The following is a 20,139-nucleotide window of genomic DNA, read 5'->3' on the forward strand; positions in this document are numbered from 1 at the left end:
TACTGCTGTTTTTGAGTAGTACTGTCTTTCTAATAAACTGCATGTACATTGTAGGCACCCGCCACCACGAAAAACCTTTTAAACAATGCAAGTGTGAATCAAATCCACAATACTCTTTTAGAAGAAAGATATTTCTTGGAAATCATTTCAAAGTTCAAGCTGAAATGACAAATGTCTTGAAATATGTACAAGAATCCTTTAAGCAAGTGGCAATTAAAGACTGTGACATTATTAGCTCACACCACTGATTTTCTGCAAGGTCTCAGATGACCCAGATGGGACTTGAACCCACAATCCTCAGCTCCAATGCTGATGCCTTATCCATTAGGCCACTGGGCCACAATTTCTAGATAGTGGAATGGGTATTTCTGCACAAGAATATTACAGTCAAAGCATTAAATATTGTTTTTAAATAGTAAGTAGTACATTCAAAGAAGGTTTTTGATTACCTAGATGTGCGTCAATTGCACAATGCTGAGCTCCAAAGTCTTGTTCCACAATTGCAGTTTTACTAGAGTTGTATTCCTGTATTTCAGTAGTACTGTCTTTCTAATAAACTGCATGTACATTGTAGGCTCCCGCCACCACAAAAAAAAAAACCCTTTTAAACAATGCAAGTGTGCATTGTGGATTTGATTCATACTTGCATTGTTTAAAAGGTTTTTCGTGGTGGCGGGCGCCTACAATGTACATGCAGTTTATTAGAAAGACAGTACTACTCAAAGCATTAAATAATGTTACAGTCAAAGCATTAAATAATGTTTTTAAATAGTAGGTAGTACATTAAAAGAAGGTTTTTGATTACCTAGATGTGCGTCATTTGCACAATGCTGAGCTCCAAAGTCTTGTTCCACAATTGCAGTTTTACAAGAGTAGTACTGCTGTTTTTGAGTAGTACTGTCTTTCTAATAAACTGCATGTACATTGTAGGCTCCCGCCACCACGAAAAACCTTTTAAACAATGCAAGTGTGAATCAAATCCACAATACTCTTTTAGAAGAAAGATATTTCTTGGAAATCATTTTAAAGTTCAAGCTGAAATGACAAATGTCTTGAAGTATGTACAACAATCCTTTAAGCAAGTGGCAATTACAGACTGTGACATTATTGGCCTCAAACCACTTATTTTCTGGAAAGTCTCAGATGACCCAGATGGGACTCGAACCCACAATCCTCAGCTCCGAAGGCTGATGCCTTATCCATTAGGCCACTGGGCCACAATTTCTAGATAGCGGAATGGGTATTTCTGCACAAGAATATTACAGTCAAAGCATTAAATAATGTTTTTAAATAGTAAGTAGTACATTCAAAGAAGGTTTTTGATTACCTAGATGTGCGTCAATTGCACAATGCTGAGCTCCAAAGTCTTGTTCCACAATTGCAGTTTTACAAGAGTAGTACTGCTGTTTTTGAGTAGTACTGTCTTTCTAATAAACTGCATGTACATTGTAGGCACCCGCCACCACGAAAAACCTTTTAAACAATGCAAGTGTGAATCAAATCCACAATACTCTTTTAGAAGAAAGATATTTCTTGGAAATCATTTCAAAGTTCAAGCTGAAATGACAAATGTCTTGAAATATGTACAAGAATCCTTTAAGCAAGTGGCAATTAAAGACTGTGACTTATTGGCCTCACACCACTGATTTTCTGGAAAGTCTCAGATGACCCAGATGGGACTCGAACCCACAATCCTCAGCTCCGAAGGCTGATGCCTTATCCATTAGGCTACTGGGCCACAATTTCTGGATAGCGGAATGGGTATTTCTGCAAAAAAAATATTACATTTCTGCACAAGAATATTAGAGTCAAAGCAGTAAATAATTTAGATTTTCCGCAAGGTCTCAGATGACCCAGATGGGACTCGAACCCACAATCCTCAGCTCCAATGCTGATGCCTTATCCATTAGGCCACTGGGCCACAATTTCTAGATAGCGGAATGGGTATTTCTGCACAAGAATATTACAGTCAAAGCATTAAATAATGTTTTTAAATAGTAGGTAGTACATTCAAAGAAGGTTTTTGATTACCTAGATGTGCGTCAATTGCACAATACTCTTTTAGAAGAAAGATATTTCTTGGAAATCATTTTAAAGTTAAAGCTGAAATGACAGATGTCTTGAAATATGTACAAGAATCCTTTAAGCAAGTGGCAATTAAAGACTGTGACATTATTGGCCTCAAACCACTTATTTTCTGGAAAGTCTCAGATGACCCAGATGGGACTCGAACCCACAATCCTCAGCTCCGAAAGCTGATGCCTTATCCATTAGGCCACTGGGCCACAATTTCTGGATAGCGGAATGGGTATTTCTGCAAAAAAATATTACATTTCTGCACAAGAATATTACAGTCAAAGCAGTAAATAGTATATTTACTGCTTTATAAATTTTAAATAGTAGGTAGTACATTCAAAGAAGGTCTTTGATTACCTAGATGTGCGTCATTTGCACAATGCTGAGCTCCAAAGGCTTGTTCCACAATTGCAGTTTTACTAGAGTTGTATTCCTGTTTTTCAGTAGTACTGTCTTTCAAATAAACGGCATGTACATTGTAGGCTCCCGCCACCAAAAAAAAAAAACCCTTTTAAACAATGCAAGTGTGCATTGTGTATTTGATTCACACTTGCATTGTTTAAAAGGTTTTTCGCGGTGGCGGGCGCCTACAATGTACATGCAGTTTATTAGAAAGACAGTACTACTCAAAGCATTAAATAATGTTACAGTCAAAGCATTAAATAATGTTTTTAAATAGTAGGTAGTACATTCAAAGAAGGCTTTTGATTACCTAGATGTGCGTCAATTGCACAATGCTGAGCTCCAAAGTCTTGTTCCACAATTGCAGTTTTACTAGAGTTGTATTCCTATATTTCAGTAGTACTGTCTTTCTAATAAACTGCATGTACATTGTAGGCTCCCGCCACCACAAAAAAAAAAACCCCTTTTAAACAATGCAAGTGTGAATCAAATCCACAATACTCTTTTAGAAGAAAGATATTTCTTGGAAATAATTTTAAAGTTCAAGTTGAAATGACAAATGTCTTGAAGTATGTACAACAATCCTTTAAGCAAGTGGCAATTACAGACTGTGACATTATTGGCCTCAAACCACTTATTTTCTGGAAAGTCTCAGATGACCCAGATGGGACTCGAACCCACAATCCTAAGCTCCGAAAGCTGATGCCTTATCCATTAGGCCACTGGGCCACAATTTCTAGATAGCGGAATGGGTATTTCTGCACAAGAATATTACAGTCAAAGCATTAAATAATGTTTTTAAATAGTAAGTAGTACATTCAAAGAAGGTTTTTGATTACCTAGATGTGCGTCAATTGCACAATGCTGAGCTCCAAAGTCTTGTTCCACAATTGCAGTTTTACTAGAGTTGTATTCCTGTATTTCAGTAGTACTGTCTTTCAAATAAACTGCATGTACATTGTAGGCTCCCGCCACCAAAAAAAAAAAACCCTTTTAAACAATGCAAGTGTGCATTGTGGATTTGATTCACACTTGCATTGTTTAAAAGGTTTTTCGCGGTGGCGGGCGCCTACAATGTACATGCAGTTTATAAGAAAGACAGTACTACTCAAAGCATTAAATAATGTTACAGTCAAAGCATTAAATAATGTTTTTAAATAGTAGGTAGTACATTAAAAGAAGGTTTTTGATTACCTAGATGTGCGTCAATTGCACAATGCTGAGCTCCAAAGTCTTGTTCCACAATTGCAGTTTTACAAGAGTAGTACTGCTGTTTTTGAGTAGTACTGTCTTTCTAATAAACTGCATGTACATTGTAGGCACCCGCCACCACGAAAAACCTTTTAAACAATGCAAGTGTGAATCAAATCCACAATACTCTTTTAGAAGAAAGATATTTCTTGGAAATCATTTCAAAGTTCAAGCTGAAATGACAAATGTCTTGAAATATGTACAAGAATCCTTTAAGCAAGTGGCAATTAAAGACTGTGACATTATTAGCTCACACCACTTATTTTCTGGAAAGTCTCAGATGACCCAGATGGGACTCGAACCCACTGCTCCGAAGGCTGATGCCTTATCCATTAGGCCACTGGGCCACAATTTCTGGATAGCGGAATGGGTATTTCTGCAAAAAAATATTACATTTCTGCACAAGAATATTACAGTCAAAGCAGTAAATTATTTAGATTTTCTGCAAGGTCTCAGATGACCCAGATGGGACACGAACCCACAATCCTCAGCTCCAATGCTGATGCCTTATCCATAGGCCACTGGGCCACAATTTTTAGATAGCAGAATGGGTATTTCTGCACAAGAATATTACAGTCAAAGCATTAAATAATGTTTTTAAATAGTAGGTAGTACATTCAAAGAAGGTTTTTGATTACCTAGATGTGCGTCAATTGCACAATGCTGAGCTCCAAAGTCTTGTTCCACAATTGCAGTTTTACTAGAGTTGTATTCCTGTATTTCAGTAGTACTGTCTTTCTAGTAAACTGCATGTACATTGTAGGCTCCCGCCACCACAAAAAAAAAACCCTTTTAAACAATGCAAGTGTGAATCAAATCCACAATACTCTTTTAGAAGAAAGATATTTCTTGGAAATCATTTCAAAGTTCAAGTTGAAATGACAAATGTCTTGAAATATGTACAAGAATCCTTTAAGCAAGTGGCAATTAAAGACTGTGACTTATTGGCCTCACACCACTGATTTTCTGGAAAGTCTCAGATGACCCAGATGGGACTCGAACCCACAATCCTCAGCTCCGAAGGCTGATGCCTTCTCCATTAGGCTACTGGGCCACAATTTCTGGATAGCGGAATGGGTATTTCTGCAAAAAAAATATTACATTTCTGCACAAGAATATTAGAGTCAAAGCAGTAAATAATTTAGATTTTCCGCAAGGTCTCAGATGACCCAGATGGGACTCGAACCCACAATCCTCAGCTCCAATGCTGATGCCTTATCCATTAGGCCACTGGGCCACAATTTCTAGATAGCGGAATGGGTATTTCTGCACAAGAATATTACAGTCAAAGCATTAAATAATGTTTTTAAATAGTAGGTAGTACATTCAAAGAAGGTTTTTGATTACCTAGATGTGCGTCAATTGCACAATACTCTTTTAGAAGAAAGATATTTCTTGGAAATCATTTTAAAGTTCAAGCTGAAATGACAAATGTCTTGAAATATGTACAAGAATCCTTTAAGCAAGTGGCAATTAAAGACTGTGACATTATTGGCCTCAAACCACTTATTTTCTGGAAAGTCTCAGATGACCCAGATGGGACTCGAACCCACAATCCTCAGCTCCGAAAGCTGATGCCTTATCCATTAGGCCACTGGGCCACAATTTCTGGATAGCTGAATGGGTATTTCTGCAAAAAAATATTACATTTCTGCACAAGAATATTACAGTCAAAGCAGTAAATAGTATATTTACTGCTTTATAAATTTTAAATAGTAGGTAGTACATTCAAAGAAGGTTTTTGATTACCTAGATGTGCGTCATTTGCACAATGCTGAGCTCCAAAGGCTTGTTCCACAATTGCAGTTTTACTAGAGTTGTATTCCTGTTTTTCAGTAGTACTGTCTTTCAAATAAACGGCATGTACATTGTAGGCTCCCGCCACCAAAAAAAAAAAACCCTTTTAAACAATGCAAGTGTGCATTGTGTATTTGATTCACACTTGCATTGTTTAAAAGGTTTTTCCCGGTGGCGGGCGCCTACAATGTACATGCAGTTTATTAGAAAGACAGTACTACTCAAAGCATTAAATAATGTTACAGTCAAAGCATTAAATAATGTTTTTAAATAGTAGGTAGTACATTCAAAGAAGGTTTTTGATTACCTAGATGTGCGTCAATTGCACAATGCTGAGCTCCAAAGTCTTGTTCCACAATTGCAGTTTTACTAGAGTTGTATTCCTATATTTCAGTAGTACTGTCTTTCTAATAAACTGCATGTACATTGTAGGCTCCCGCCACCACAAAAAAAAAAACCCTTTTAAACAATGCAAGTGTGAATCAAATCCACAATACTCTTTTAGAAGAAAGATATTTCTTGGAAATCATTTCAAAGTTCAAGTTGAAATGACAAATGTCTTGAAATATGTACAAGAATCCTTTAAGCAAGTGGCAATTAAAGATGGTGACATTATTGGCCTCAAACCACTGATTTTCTGGAAAGTCTCAGATGACCCAGATGGGACTCGAACCCACAATCCTCAGCTCCGAAGGCTGATGCCTTATCCATTAGGCCACTGGGCCACAATTTCTAGATAGCGGAATGGGTATTTCTGCACAAGAATATTACAGTCAAAGCATTAAATAATGTTTTTAAATAGTAGGTAGTACATTCAAAGAAGGTTTTTAATTACCTAGATGTGCGTCAATTGCACAATGCTGAGCTCCAAAGTCTTGTTCCACAATTGCAGTTTTACGAGAGTTGTATTCCTGTATTTCAGTAGTACTGTCTTTCAAATAAACGGCATGTACATTGTAGGCTCCCGCCACCAAAAAAAAAAAACCCTTTTAAACAATGCAAGTGTGCATTGTGGATTTGATTCACACTTGCATTGTTTAAAAGGTTTTTCGCGGTGGCGGGCGCCTACAATGTACATGCAGTTTATTAGAAAGACAGTACTACTCAAAGCATTAAATAATGTTACAGTCAAAGCATTAAATAATGTTTTTAAATAGTAGGTAGTACATTCAAAGAAGGTTTTTGATTACCTAGATGTGCGTCAATTGCACAATGCTGAGCTCCAAAGTCTTGTTCCACAATTGCAGTTTTACAAGAGTAGTACTGTCTTTCTAATAAACTGCATGTACATTGTAGGCTCCCGCCACCACAAAAAAAAACCCTTTTAAACAATGCAAGTGTGAATCAAATCCACAATACTCTTTTAGAAGAAAGATATTTCTTGGAAATCATTTTAAAGTTCAAGCTGAAATGACAAATGTCTTGAAGTATGTACAACAATCCTTTAAGCAAGTGGCAATTACAGACTGTGACATTATTAGCCTCAAACCACTTATTTTCTGGAAAGTCTCAGATGACCCAGATGGGACTCGAACCCACAATCCTCAGCTCCGAAGGCTGATGCCTTATCCATTAGGCCACTGGGCCACAATTTCTAGATAGCGGAATGGGTATTTCTGCACAAGAATATTACAGTCAAAGCATTAAATAATGTTTTTAAATAGTAGGTAGTACATTAAAAGAAGGTTTTTGATTACCTAGATGTGCGTCAATTGCACAATGCTGAGCTCCAAAGTCTTGTTCCACAATTGCAGTTTTACAAGAGTAGTACTGCTGTTTTTGAGTAGTACTGTCTTTCTAATAAACTGCATGTACATTGTAGGCACCCGCCACCACGAAAAACCTTTTAAACAATGCAAGTGTGAATCAAATCCACAATACTCTTTTAGAAGAAAGATATTTCTTGGAAATCATTTCAAAGTTCAAGCTGAAATGACAAATGTCTTGAAATATGTACAAGAATCCTTTAAGCAAGTGGCAATTAAAGATGGTGACATTATTGGCGTCAAACCACTGATTTTCTGGAAAGTCTCAGATGACCCAGATGGGACTCGAACCCACAATCCTCAGCTCCGAAGGCTGATGCCTTATCCATTAGGCCACTGGGCCACAATTTCTAGATAGCGGAATGGGTATTTCTGCACAAGAATATGACAGTCAAAGCATTAAATAATGTTTTTAAATAGTAGGTAGTACATTCAAAGAAGGTTTTTGATTACCTAGATGTGCGTCAATTGCACAATGCTGAGCTCCAAAGTCTTGTTCCACAATTGCAGTTTTACTAGAGTAGTACTGCTGTTTTTGAGTAGTACTGTCTTTCTAATAAACTGCATGTACATTGTAGGCACCCGCCACCACGAAAAACCTTTTAAACAATGCAAGTGTGAATCAAATTCACAATACTCTTTTAGAAGAAGGATATTTCTTGGAAATCATTTCAAAGTTCAAGCTTAAATGACAAATGTCTTGAAATATGTACAAGAATCCTTTAAGCAAGTGGCAATTAAAGACTGTGACTTAATGGCCCCACACCACTGATTTTCTGAAAGGTCTCAGATGACCCAGATGGGACTCAAACCCACAATCCTCAGCTCCAATGCTGATGCCTTATCCATTAGGCCACTGGGCCACAATTTCTAGATAGCGGAATGGGTATTTCTGCACAAAAATATTACAGTCAAAGCATTAAATAATGTTTTTAAATAGTAGGTAGTACATTCAAAGAAGGTTTTTGATTACATAGATGTGCGTCAATTGCACAATGCTGAGCTCCAAAGTCTTGTTCCACAATTGCAGTTTTACAAGAGTAGTACTGCTGTTTTTGAGTAGTACTGTCTTTCTAATAAACTGCATGTACATTGTAGGCTCCCGCCACCACAAAAAAAAAACCCTTTTAAACAATGCAAGTGTGAATCAAATCCACAATACTCTTTTAGAAGAAAGATATTTCTTGGAAATCATTTCAAAGTTCAAGTTGAAATGACAAATGTCTTGAAATATGTACAAGAATCCTTTAAGCAAGTGGCAATTAAAGATGGTGACATTATTGGCCTCAAACCACTGATTTTCTGGAAAGTCTCAGATGACCCAGATGGGACTCGAACCCACAATCCTCAGCTCTGAAGGCTGATGCCTTATCCATTAGGCCACTGGGCCACAATTTCCAGATAGCGGAATGGGTATTTCTGCACAAGAATATTACATTTCTGCACAAGAATATTACAGTCAAAGCAGTAAATAATTTAGATTTTCCGCAAGGTCTCAGATGACCCAGATGGAACTTGAACCCACAATCCTCAGCTCCAATGCTGATGCCTTATCCATTAGGCCACAATTTCTAGATAGTGGAATGGGTATTTCTGCACAAGAATATTACAGTCAAAGCATTAAATAATGTTTTTAAATAGTAGGTAGTACATTCAAAGAAGGTTTTTGATTACATAGATGTGCGTCAATTGCACAATGCTGAGCTCCAAAGTCTTGTTCCACAATTGCAGTTTTACTAGAGTTGTATTCCTATATTTCAGTAGTATTGTCTTTCTAATAAACTGCATGTACATTGTAGGCACCCGCCACCACGAAAAACCTTTTAAACAATGCAAGTGTGAATCAAATTCACAATACTCTTTTAGAAGAAAGATATTTCTTGGAAATCATTTCAAAGTTCAAGCTGAAATGACAAATGTCTTGAAATATGTACAAGAATCCTTTAAGCAAGTGGCAATTAAAGACTGTGACATTATTAGCTCACACCACTGATTTTCTGCAAGGTCTCAGATGACCCAGATTGGACTTGAACCCACAATCCTCAGCTCCAATGCTGATGCCTTATCCATTAGGCCACTGGGCCACAATTCCTAGATAGTGGAATGGGTATTTCTGCACAAGAATATTACAGTCAAAGCATTAAATATTGTTTTTAAATAGTAAGTAGTACATTCAAAGAAGGTTTTTGATTACCTAGATGTGCGTCAATTGCACAATGCTGAGCTCCAAAGTCTTGTTCCACAATTGCAGTTTTACTAGAGTTGTATTCCTGTATTTCAGTAGTACTGTCTTTCTAATAAACTGCATGTACATTGTAGGCTCCCGCCACCACAAAAAAAAAACCCTTTTAAACAATGCAAGTGTGAATCAAATCCACAATACTCTTTTAGAAGAAAGATATTTCTTGGAAATCATTTCAAAGTTCAAGTTGAAATGACAAATGTCTTGAAATATGTACAAGAATCCTTTAAGCAAGTGGCAATTAAAGATGGTGACATTATTGGCCTCAAACCACTGATTTTCTGGAAAGTCTCAGATGACCCAGATAGGACTCGAACCCACAATCCTCAGCTCCGAAGTCTGATGCCTTATCCATTACGCCACTGGGCCACAATTTCTAGATAGCGGAATGGGTATTTCTGCACAAGAATATTACAGTCAAAGCATTAAATAATGTTTTTAAATAGTAGGTAGTACATTCAAAGAAGGTTTTTGATTACCTAGATGTGCGTCAATTGCACAATGCTGAGCTCCAAAGTCTTGTTCCACAATTGCAGTTTTACTAGAGTTGTATTCCTGTATTTCAGTAGTACTGTCTTTCAAATAAACTGCATGTACATTGTAGGCTCCCGCCACCAAAAAAAAAAAACCCTTTTAAACATTGCAAGTGTGCATTGTGGATTTGATTCACACTTGCATTGTTTAAAAGGTTTTTCGTGGTGGCGGGCGCCTACAATGTACATGCAGTTTATTAGAAAGACAGTACTACTCAAAGCATTAAATAATGTTACAGTCAAAGCATTAAATAATGTTTTTAAATAGTAGGTAGTACATTAAAAGAAGGTTTTTGATTACCTAGATGTGCGTCAATTGCACAATGCTGAGCTCCAAAGTCTTGTTCCACAATTGCAGTTTTACAAGAGTAGTACTGCTGTTTTTGAGTAGTACTGTCTTTCTAATAAACTGCATGTACATTGTAGGCACCCGCCACCACGAAAAACCTTTTAAACAATGCAAGTGTGAATCAAATCCACAATACTCTTTTAGAAGAAAGATATTTCTTGGAAATCATTTCAAAGTTCAAGCTGAAATGACAAATGTCTTGAAATATGTACAAGAATCCTTTAAGCAAGTGGCAATTAAAGACTGTGACATTATTAGCTCACACCACTTATTTTCTGGAAAGTCTCAGATGACCCAGATGGGACTCGAACCCACAGCTCCGAAGGCTGATGCCTTATCCATTAGGCCACTGGGCCACAATTTCTGGATAGCGGAATGGGTATTTCTGCAAAAAAATATTACATTTCTGCACAAGAATATTACAGTCAAAGCAGTAAATTATTTAGATTTTCTGCAAGGTCTCAGATGACCCAGATGGGACTCGAACCCACAATCCTCAGCTCCAATGCTGATGCCTTATCCATAGGCCACTGGGCCACAATTTTTAGATAGCAGAATGGGTGTTTCTGCACAAGAATATTACAGTCAAAGCATTAAATAATGTTTTTAAATAGTAGGTAGTACATTCAAAGAAGGTTTTTGATTACCTAGATGTGCGTCAATTGCACAATGCTGAGCTCCAAAGTCTTGTTCCACAATTGCAGTTTTACTAGAGTTGTATTCCTATATTTCAGTAGTACTGTCTTTCTAATAAACTGCATGTACATTGTAGGCTCCCGCCACCACAAAAAAAAAACCCCTTTTAAACAATGCAAGTGTGAATCAAATCCACAATACTCTTTTAGAAGAAAGATATTTCTTGGAAATCATTTCAAAGTTCAAGTTGAAATGACAAATGTCTTGAAATATGTACAAGAATCCTTTAAGCAAGTGGCAATTAAAGATGGTGACATTATTGGCCTCAAACCACTGATTTTCTGGAAAGTCTCAGATGACCCAGATGGGACTCGAACCCACAATCCTCAGCTCCGAAGGCTGATGCCTTATCCATTAGGTCACTGGGCCACAATTTCTAGATAGCGGAATGGGTATTTCTGCACAAGAATATTACAGTCAAAGCATTAAATAATGTTTTTAAATAGTAGGTAGTACATTCAAAGAAGGTTTTTGATTACCTAGATGTGCGTCAATTGCACAATGCTGAGCTCCAAAGTCTTGTTCCACAATTGCAGTTTTACTAGAGTAGTACTGCTGTTTTTGAGTAGTACTGTCTTTCTAATAAACTGCATGTACATTGTAGGCACCCGCCACCACGAAAAACCTTTTAAACAATGCAAGTGTGAATCAAATTCACAATACTCTTTTAGAAGAAGGATATTTCTTGGAAATCATTTCAAAGTTCAAGCTTAAATGACAAATGTCTTGAAATATGTACAAGAATCCTTTAAGCAAGTGGCAATTAAAGACTGTGACTTAATGGCCCCACACCACTGATTTTCTGAAAGGTCTCAGATGACCCAGATGGGACTCAAACCCACAATCCTCAGCTCCAATGCTGATGCTTTATCCATTAGGCCACTGGGCCACAATTTCTAGATAGCGGAATGGGTATTTCTGCACAAAAATATTACAGTCAAAGCATTAAATAATGTTTTTAAATAGTAGGTAGTACATTCAAAGAAGGTTTTTGATTACATAGATGTGCGTCAATTGCACAATGCTGAGCTCCAAAGTCTTGTTCCACAATTGCAGTTTTACAAGAGTAGTACTGCTGTTTTTGAGTAGTACTGTCTTTCTAATAAACTGCATGTACATTGTAGGCTCCCGCCACCACAAAAAAAAACCCTTTTAAACAATGCAAGTGTGAATCAAATCCACAATACTCTTTCAGAAGAAAGATATTTCTTGGAAATCATTTCAAAGTTCAAGTTGAAATGACAAATGTCTTGAAATATGTACAAGAATCCTTTAAGCAAGTGGCAATTAAAGATGGTGACATTATTGGCCTCAAACCACTGATTTTCTGGAAAGTCTCAGATGACCCAGATGGGACTCGGACCCACAATCCTCAGCTCCGAAGGCTGATGCCTTATCCATTAGGCCACTGGGCCACAATTTCTAGATAGCGGAATGGGTATTTCTGCACAAGAATATTACATTTCTGCACAAGAATATTACAGTCAAAGCAGTAAATAATTTAGATTTTCCGCAAGGTCTCAGATGACCCAGATGGGACTTGAACCCACAATCCTCAGCTCCAATGCTGATGCCTTATCCATTAGGCCACAATTTCTAGATAGTGGAATGGGTATTTCTGCACAAGAATATTACAGTCAAAGCATTAAATAATGTTTTTAAATAGTAGGTAGTACATTCAAAGAAGGTTTTTGATTACATAGATGTGCGTCAATTGCACAATGCTGAGCTCCAAAGTCTTGTTCCACAATTGCAGTTTTACTAGAGTTGTATTCCTATATTTCAGTAGTATTGTCTTTCTAATAAACTGCATGTACATTGTAGGCACCCGCCACCACGAAAAACCTTTTAAACAATGCAAGTGTGAATCAAATTCACAATACTCTTTTAGAAGAAGGATATTTCTTGGAAATCATTTCAAAGTTCAAGCTGAAATGACAAATGTCTTGAAATATGTACAAGAATCCTTTAAGCAAGTGGCAATTAAAGACTGTGACTTAATGGCCCCACACCACTGATTTTCTGAAAGGTCTCAGATGACCCAGATGGGACTCAAACCCACAATCCTCAGCTCCAATGCTGATGCCTTATCCATTAGGCCACTGGGCCACAATTTCTAGATAGCGGAATGGGTATTTCTGCACAAAAATATTACAGTCAAAGCATTAAATAATGTTTTTAAATAGTAGGTAGTACATTCAAAGAAGGTTTTTGATTACATAGATGTGCGTCAATTGCACAATGCTGAGCTCCAAAGTCTTGTTCCACAATTGCAGTTTTACAAGAGTAGTACTGCTGTTTTTGAGTAGTACTGTCTTTCTAATAAACTGCATGTACATTGTAGGCTCCCGCCACCACAAAAAAAACCCTTTTAAACAATGCAAGTGTGAATCAAATCCACAATACTCTTTTAGAAGAAAGATATTTCTTGGAAATCATTTCAAAGTTCAAGTTGAAATGACAAATGTCTTGAAATATGTACAAGAATCCTTTAAGCAAGTGGCAATTAAAGATGGTGACATTATTGGCCTCAAACCACTGATTTTCTGGAAAGTCTCAGATGACCCAGATGGGACTCGAACCCACAATCCTCAGCTCCGAAGGCTGATGCCTTATCCATTAGGCCACTGGGCCACAATTTCTAGATAGCGGAATGGGTATTTCTGCACAAGAATATTACATTTCTGCACAAGAATATTACAGTCAAAGCAGTAAATAATTTAGATTTTCCGCAAGGTCTCAGATGACCCAGATGGGACTTGAACCCACAATCCTCAGCTCCAATGCTGATGCCTTATCCATTAGGCCACAATTTCTAGATAGTGGAATGGGTATTTCTGCACAAGAATATTACAGTCAAAGCATTAAATAATGTTTTTAAATAGTAGGTAGTACATTCAAAGAAGGTTTTTGATTACATAGATGTGCGTCAATTGCACAATGCTGAGCTCCAAAGTCTTGTTCCACAATTGCAGTTTTACTAGAGTTGTATTCCTATATTTCAGTAGTATTGTCTTTCTAATAAACTGCATGTACATTGTAGGCACCCGCCACCACGAAAAACCTTTTAAACAATGCAAGTGTGAATCAAATTCACAATACTCTTTTAGAAGAAAGATATTTCTTGGAAATCATTTCAAAGTTCAAGCTGAAATGACAAATGTCTTGAAATATGTACAAGAATCCTTTAAGCAAGTGGCAATTAAAGACTGTGACATTATTAGCTCACACCACTGATTTTCTGCAAGGTCTCAGATGACCCAGATTGGACTTGAACCCACAATCCTCAGCTCCAATGCTGATGCCTTATCCATTAGGCCACAATTTCTAGATAGTGGAATGGGTATTTCTGCACAAGAATATTACAGTCAAAGCATTAAATATTGTTTTTAAATAGTAAGTAGTACATTCAAAGAAGGTTTTTGATTACCTAGATGTGCGTCAATTGCACAATGCTGAGCTCCAAAGTCTTGTTCCACAATTGCAGTTTTACTAGAGTTGTATTCCTGTATTTCAGTAGTACTGTCTTTCAAATAAACTGCATGTACATTGTAGGCTCCCGCCACCAAAAAAAAAAAACCCTTTTAAACATTGCAAGTGTGCATTGTGGATTTGATTCACACTTGCATTGTTTAAAAGGTTTTTCGTGGTGGCGGGCGCCTACAATGTACATGCAGTTTATTAGAAAGACAGTACTACTCAAAGCATTAAATAATGTTACAGTCAAAGCATTAAATAATGTTTTTAAATAGTAGGTAGTACATTAAAAGAAGGTTTTTGATTACCTAGATGTGCGTCAATTGCACAATGCTGAGCTCCAAAGTCTTGTTCCACAATTGCAGTTTTACAAGAGTAGTACTGCTGTTTTTGAGTAGTACTGTCTTTCTAATAAACTGCATGTACATTGTAGGCACCCGCCACCACGAAAAACCTTTTAAACAATGCAAGTGTGAATCAAATCCACAATACTCTTTTAGAAGAAAGATATTTCTTGGAAATCATTTCAAAGTTCAAGCTGAAATGACAAATGTCTTGAAATATGTACAAGAATCCTTTAAGCAAGTGGCAATTAAAGACTGTGACATTATTAGCTCACACCACTTATTTTCTGGAAAGTCTCAGATGACCCAGATGGGACTCGAACCCACAGCTCCGAAGGCTGATGCCTTATCCATTAGGCCACTGGGCCACAATTTCTGGATAGCGGAATGGGTATTTCTGCAAAAAAATATTACATTTCTGCACAAGAATATTACAGTCAAAGCAGTAAATTATTTAGATTTTCTGCAAGGTCTCAGATGACCCAGATGGGACTCGAACCCACAATCCTCAGCTCCAATGCTGATGCCTTATCCATAGGCCACTGGGCCACAATTTTTAGATAGCAGAATGGGTGTTTCTGCACAAGAATATTACAGTCAAAGCATTAAATAATGTTTTTAAATAGTAGGTAGTACATTCAAAGAAGGTTTTTGATTACCTAGATGTGCGTCAATTGCACAATGCTGAGCTCCAAAGTCTTGTTCCACAATTGCAGTTTTACTAGAGTTGTATTCCTATATTTCAGTAGTACTGTCTTTCTAATAAACTGCATGTACATTGTAGGCTCCCGCCACCACAAAAAAAAAACCCCTTTTAAACAATGCAAGTGTGAATCAAATCCACAATACTCTTTTAGAAGAAAGATATTTCTTGGAAATCATTTCAAAGTTCAAGTTGAAATGACAAATGTCTTGAAATATGTACAAGAATCCTTTAAGCAAGTGGCAATTAAAGATGGTGACATTATTGGCCTCAAACCACTGATTTTCTGGAAAGTCTCAGATGACCCAGATGGGACTCGAACCCACAATCCTCAGCTCCGAAGGCTGATGCCTTATCCATTAGGCCACTGGGCCACAATTTCTAGATAGCGGAATGGGTATTTCTGCACAAGAATATTACAGTCAAAGCATTAAATAATGTTTTTAAATAGTAGGTAGTACATTCAAAGAAGGTTTTTGATTACCTAGATGTGCGTCAATTGCACAATGCTGAGCTCCAAAGTCTTGTTCCACAATTGCAGTTTTACTAGAGTAGTACTGCTGTTTTTGAGTAGTACTGTCTTTCTAATAAACTGCATGTACATTGTAGGCACCCGCCACCACGAAAAACCTTTTAAACAATGCAAGTGTGAATCAAATTCACAATACTCTTTTAGAAGAAGGATATTTCTTGGAAATCATTTCAAAGTTCAAGCTTAAATGACAAATGTCTTGAAATATGTACAAGAATCCTTTAACCTGTTAACCGTCACCAGTGCGTGGGCGCTCTGAAGCGTTTTTTTTTAAATAGTTCAAAGTTACTATCATATTTAATGTGATTAACTTGACAAACTATACATCATTAAAACGATATAAGACTCAAGTTTCAGTATTTGACCACTATTGTATTCTGTGAAACTTATAGTGACAGTTATGTCTTAATTTGTGTCAGGAGTTATGAAATAAAAAAATGAGTCGTTACCTTTAACATGAATTATGAGCGTCAGCTGCTCTCATTCGGAAAAAAACTCCCGTGCGATCGTCATGACAGCGATTCACAAAACAACGTCCCTCAGGGCTTTTAGCTCAAACATGTGCAGATTTGGAGAAATATTGATAGATTCTCATAGGTTTACATCAGACTTCTATAGACAGGAATAATATTTATTGAATTTATACCCAAATGCGTCGATGTAATCATTTTGAGCGCTGTATACTCTGATGTACAGTTGTGTTATCCATTCATTCTCACAGTCTGGGGCGCTGTTTGCACAGTAAAGTCCATATATGGATCACATGAAGAAGAGCCATAATCATGTGACATTCAGGAAGTCCTGACACATAAACAAAGCTATCCGAGATCGCTGTAAAGTGCAGATAAAGATGTTTTGAAGACAATAAACATGATTGCAATGATATTTGATTTACCTGTGTTCTTCGAGTCATGTCAGGTATTTTCATAATAATAGATTATATGTATAATGTAATGCTAATCGAGATAGACTTTCAAATTGTGCAGAATACAATAAAATAATATATTTTCTATCTGATTTTTTTATCTGAAGCCAAATCAGATTACAGAAAGTTATTTAAAACACTCGACTTGCGCTATAAAGTAAGTTGGAGCACAAACATAGTTTTATTCTCATAAATTGTCGTGTATTGATGGTGTGCTAAGCTAACATGCTAGCTAGTACTGAGCACCTGCTACCTAACTTCGATGTAATTTTTATGATTTTTTTTCTAAATAAGAATGCTTACTGAAATGTTTCGTTTTTCAAAAAGGGCATTTGATACAGTTTCACTGTGAAGTGAGAACTTTTATAAAATAAATGAGGGATTGAAACAGTGTGAATTGCTAGTCGTTAGTGATTATAATGCAGACAAAAGAAAAGCATATTTAGAGCAATAAACAGGCTGGAGAGGTGTGAATATGTGCAGGGGAGCCTGAGACTGAATGGGACTCGTTTTTGCATCACAAAATAATAGAGGCAATAGACTGAATAGATGCTTATAAGATGACAATAAACACCAGTCTAATCAAAATAAAGTCATATGACATGATCTTGAAAAACATTGAACTAAATACAGAGTTTTAGACTTATCATCTTCAGATTTTAAATATAACATGGTTAGACATGTGGCTTTAGCTGCAGTGCATTTCTAGATTGCTACAATGCCAACTTCAATTTTATTTTCATGAAGATGTTTCATAAAAATAAATGTATAATAACTTTACAAAACTTTGAAGCTATTTATAACTATTTTTTTTCATTATGACAATAATTAATTCTACATTTACAATAAACTTCCAGGTGTCAGCTTTCAAATGAGATCTTACTTGTGCTTTTAGTACAAAGGGTTCATGAACTGTATCTGTTTCAGTTTGGGAATGCCATATCTGGGGATTTTTCAAAAATGGGCTTGAAGCTTAACAGGTTAAGCAAGTGGCAATTAAAGACTGTGACTTAATGGCCCCACACCACTGATTTTCTGAAAGGTCTCAGATGACCCAGATGGGACTCAAACCCACAATCCTCAGCTCCAATGCTGATGCTTTATCCATTAGGCCACTGGGCCACAATTTCTAGATAGCGGAATGGGTATTTCTGCACAAAAATATTACAGTCAAAGCATTAAATAATGTTTTTAAATAGTAGGTAGTACATTCAAAGAAGGTTTTTGATTACATAGATGTGCGTCAATTGCACAATGCTGAGCTCCAAAGTCTTGTTCCACAATTGCAGTTTTACAAGAGTAGTACTGCTGTTTTTGAGTAGTACTGTCTTTCTAATAAACTGCATGTACATTGTAGGCTCCCGCCACCACAAAAAAAAAACCTTTTAAACAATGCAAGTGTGAATCAAATCCACAATACTCTTTTAGAAGAAAGATATTTCTTGGAAATCATTTCAAAGTTCAAGTTGAAATGACAAATGTCTTGAAATATGTACAAGAATCCTTTAAGCAAGTGGCAATTAAAGATGGTGACATTATTGGCCTCAAACCACTGATTTTCTGGAAAGTCTCAGATGACCCAGATGGGACTCGGACCCACAATCCTCAGCTCCGAAGGCTGATGCCTTATCCATTAGGCCACTGGGCCACAATTTCTAGATAGCGGAATGGGTATTTCTGCACAAGAATATTACATTTCTGCACAAGAATATTACAGTCAAAGCAGTAAATAATTTAGATTTTCCGCAAGGTCTCAGATGACCCAGATGGGACTTGAACCCACAATCCTCAGCTCCAATGCTGATGCCTTATCCATTAGGCCACAATTTCTAGATAGTGGAATGGGTATTTCTGCACAAGAATATTACAGTCAAAGCATTAAATAATGTTTTTAAATAGTAGGTAGTACATTCAAAGAAGGTTTTTGATTACATAGATGTGCGTCAATTGCACAATGCTGAGCTCCAAAGTCTTGTTCCACAATTGCAGTTTTACTAGAGTTGTATTCCTATATTTCAGTAGTATTGTCTTTCTAATAAACTGCATGTACATTGTAGGCACCCGCCACCACGAAAAACCTTTTAAACAATGCAAGTGTGAATCAAATTCACAATACTCTTTTAGAAGAAGGATATTTCTTGGAAATCATTTCAAAGTTCAAGCTGAAATGACAAATGTCTTGAAATATGTACAAGAATCCTTTAAGCAAGTGGCAATTAAAGACTGTGACTTAATGGCCCCACACCACTGATTTTCTGAAAGGTCTCAGATGACCCAGATGGGACTCAAACCCACAATCCTCAGCTCCAATGCTGATGCCTTATCCATTAGGCCACTGGGCCACAATTTCTAGATAGCGGAATGGGTATTTCTGCACAAAAATATTACAGTCAAAGCATTAAATAATGTTTTTAAATAGTAGGTAGTACATTCAAAGAAGGTTTTTGATTACATAGATGTGCGTCAATTGCACAATGCTGAGCTCCAAAGTCTTGTTCCACAATTGCAGTTTTACAAGAGTAGTACTGCTGTTTTTGAGTAGTACTGTCTTTCTAATAAACTGCATGTACATTGTAGGCTCCCGCCACCACAAAAAAAACCCTTTTAAACAATGCAAGTGTGAATCAAATCCACAATACTCTTTTAGAAGAAAGATATTTCTTGGAAATCATTTCAAAGTTCAAGTTGAAATGACAAATGTCTTGAAATATGTACAAGAATCCTTTAAGCAAGTGGCAATTAAAGATGGTGACATTATTGGCCTCAAACCACTGATTTTCTGGAAAGTCTCAGATGACCCAGATGGGACTCGAACCCACAATCCTCAGCTCCGAAGGCTGATGCCTTATCCATTAGGCCACTGGGCCACAATTTCTAGATAGCGGAATGGGTATTTCTGCACAAGAATATTACATTTCTGCACAAGAATATTACAGTCAAAGCAGTAAATAATTTAGATTTTCCGCAAGGTCTCAGATGACCCAGATGGGACTTGAACCCACAATCCTCAGCTCCAATGCTGATGCCTTATCCATTAGGCCACAAT

General features: G+C 36.9%; 15 non-coding genes across 15 annotated transcripts; all 15 read right to left on the reverse strand.

The window, feature by feature from the left end:
• Window positions 1-1,144: 1,144 nt before the first annotated feature.
• Window positions 1,145-1,217, reverse strand: trnar-ucg (transfer RNA arginine (anticodon UCG)). Its single transcript has one exon. It is a non-coding gene; the product is annotated as a tRNA-Arg (tRNA).
• A 448-nt stretch (window positions 1,218-1,665) lies between these two features.
• trnar-ucg (transfer RNA arginine (anticodon UCG)) lies at window positions 1,666-1,738 on the reverse strand. Its single transcript has one exon. It is a non-coding gene; the product is annotated as a tRNA-Arg (tRNA).
• Window positions 1,739-2,212: 474 nt separating this feature from the next.
• On the reverse strand, window positions 2,213-2,285 carry trnar-ucg (transfer RNA arginine (anticodon UCG)). Its single transcript has one exon. It is a non-coding gene; the product is annotated as a tRNA-Arg (tRNA).
• An 849-nt stretch (window positions 2,286-3,134) lies between these two features.
• trnar-ucg (transfer RNA arginine (anticodon UCG)) lies at window positions 3,135-3,207 on the reverse strand. Its single transcript has one exon. It is a non-coding gene; the product is annotated as a tRNA-Arg (tRNA).
• Window positions 3,208-4,710: 1,503 nt separating this feature from the next.
• Window positions 4,711-4,783, reverse strand: trnar-ucg (transfer RNA arginine (anticodon UCG)). The gene has a single exon. It is a non-coding gene; the product is annotated as a tRNA-Arg (tRNA).
• Window positions 4,784-5,257: 474 nt separating this feature from the next.
• trnar-ucg (transfer RNA arginine (anticodon UCG)) lies at window positions 5,258-5,330 on the reverse strand. The gene has a single exon. It is a non-coding gene; the product is annotated as a tRNA-Arg (tRNA).
• An 848-nt stretch (window positions 5,331-6,178) lies between these two features.
• trnar-ucg (transfer RNA arginine (anticodon UCG)) lies at window positions 6,179-6,251 on the reverse strand. The gene has a single exon. It is a non-coding gene; the product is annotated as a tRNA-Arg (tRNA).
• Window positions 6,252-7,040: 789 nt separating this feature from the next.
• Window positions 7,041-7,113, reverse strand: trnar-ucg (transfer RNA arginine (anticodon UCG)). Its single transcript has one exon. It is a non-coding gene; the product is annotated as a tRNA-Arg (tRNA).
• Window positions 7,114-7,562: 449 nt separating this feature from the next.
• trnar-ucg (transfer RNA arginine (anticodon UCG)) lies at window positions 7,563-7,635 on the reverse strand. The gene has a single exon. It is a non-coding gene; the product is annotated as a tRNA-Arg (tRNA).
• A 3,773-nt stretch (window positions 7,636-11,408) lies between these two features.
• trnar-ucg (transfer RNA arginine (anticodon UCG)) lies at window positions 11,409-11,481 on the reverse strand. The gene has a single exon. It is a non-coding gene; the product is annotated as a tRNA-Arg (tRNA).
• Window positions 11,482-12,454: 973 nt separating this feature from the next.
• Window positions 12,455-12,527, reverse strand: trnar-ucg (transfer RNA arginine (anticodon UCG)). Its single transcript has one exon. It is a non-coding gene; the product is annotated as a tRNA-Arg (tRNA).
• Window positions 12,528-13,673: 1,146 nt separating this feature from the next.
• trnar-ucg (transfer RNA arginine (anticodon UCG)) lies at window positions 13,674-13,746 on the reverse strand. Its single transcript has one exon. It is a non-coding gene; the product is annotated as a tRNA-Arg (tRNA).
• A 2,191-nt stretch (window positions 13,747-15,937) lies between these two features.
• Window positions 15,938-16,010, reverse strand: trnar-ucg (transfer RNA arginine (anticodon UCG)). The gene has a single exon. It is a non-coding gene; the product is annotated as a tRNA-Arg (tRNA).
• A 2,658-nt stretch (window positions 16,011-18,668) lies between these two features.
• On the reverse strand, window positions 18,669-18,741 carry trnar-ucg (transfer RNA arginine (anticodon UCG)). The gene has a single exon. It is a non-coding gene; the product is annotated as a tRNA-Arg (tRNA).
• A 1,146-nt stretch (window positions 18,742-19,887) lies between these two features.
• trnar-ucg (transfer RNA arginine (anticodon UCG)) lies at window positions 19,888-19,960 on the reverse strand. The gene has a single exon. It is a non-coding gene; the product is annotated as a tRNA-Arg (tRNA).
• Between the last annotated feature and the right edge of the window lie 179 nt (window positions 19,961-20,139).

Source organism: Rhinichthys klamathensis, unplaced genomic scaffold (assembly GCF_029890125.1).
Source record: "Rhinichthys klamathensis goyatoka isolate OS25496 unplaced genomic scaffold, OSU_Roscu_1.1 h1tg000046l_1, whole genome shotgun sequence".
In the NCBI taxonomy this organism is placed as follows: domain Eukaryota; kingdom Metazoa; phylum Chordata; class Actinopteri; order Cypriniformes; family Leuciscidae; genus Rhinichthys; species Rhinichthys klamathensis.